Consider the following 1164-nt stretch of genomic DNA (forward strand, 5'->3'; position numbering starts at 1 on the left):
GTTCTGGCCAAATCGGCAACATAGGGGACATTGAGGTCCTGATGGATGATTTGATTTGTGATAAAGTAAGCAGCATTAAGGATTTTGGACTGTAAGGATTGGATTCGAGACAAATTAGATGGTTTAGTGGAGCCCCATAGCTCAACTCCATATGTCCAAATAGGCCTTATAATAGTCATGTAGATCAGTCCTTTCTAAAGGATTAGAAGTTTGGACCGTTTGTCTAGTAAATGTTGTAATAGTCGGAATCGACAAGCTGTTTCTTGTCTTTTCAGACTTGTATGTGTATTCCATATCAGTCGTTTGTCCAGATTTAGTCCTAAGTAACGGATCTGTTCAACAGGAATAAGTGGGGTATTATTAAATGATACCGTAGGGCAAGACGAAGGTTTACGACGAAGGGTAAATGTGATTAGGTGGGATGCCTTCTTTTTAAAATTAGAATAGTTACTTATCAATAAATACAGAAATATAAGATCTGATGAATAGGTTTGCTATGTATGAGAGCATTAGCTTTCTGGGATTGCTGGAAAAAATATTAACCACCTCTTCTAAGATAGTTGCCTTTTTTGATTTATTTTTAAAAAACATCCTGAGATTATTAAAATGGCAAACTGTAAGTTATAATAGGAAGTATGGAATCTAAAAAAGGTTCTTTTTTATTTGTTTCCTCCATTAATTTTAGAGATAAGTATATTACGAATAATAGCACTCATTGAATCTTATACTCATTACCAAATAATCAACGTATATCCATCGACGTATATCGATCTTATCCAAAGGGATAAAAATAATAATTTATTTATTGATATTTACAACTGTACACACTTATATTCAACAAGTAAATTTGGTGTAGGTGACATAGTAACATCATAAAAGCATGTGGAGAATCTACCCACTGATAGAACTCCAATAACATTTCTAGAGAAGAAGATCTCGAGGCCATCTTCTTTTCAGACGCCTAGGAGGATTATTAGTTAATGAAGGAGAAGCCAAGTTAGAAACAAGTGGATTTGGGTGGTTGAGAAGTTAATATGGAAGGAACGGTATCTGGTTCTGGCCAAATCGGCAACATAGGGGACATTGAGGTCCTGATGGATGATTTGATTTGTGACAAAGTAAGGAGCATTAAGGATTTTACGAAGAATTTTGGACTGTAAGGAT

The 1164-nt window shown here is 35.0% G+C and overlaps 1 protein-coding gene across 1 annotated transcript in view; it reads right to left on the bottom strand.

Moving 5' to 3' along the window:
* LOC106681852 (uncharacterized) overlaps positions 1-1164 on the bottom strand; it is a 31646-nt gene that overhangs the window by 1605 nt on the left and 28877 nt on the right. The window lies entirely within an intron of this gene.

This window comes from Halyomorpha halys, unplaced genomic scaffold, assembly GCF_000696795.3.
Source record: "Halyomorpha halys isolate HHAL.00 unplaced genomic scaffold, Hhal_1.1 Scaffold370.1, whole genome shotgun sequence".
In the NCBI taxonomy this organism is placed as follows: domain Eukaryota; kingdom Metazoa; phylum Arthropoda; class Insecta; order Hemiptera; family Pentatomidae; genus Halyomorpha; species Halyomorpha halys.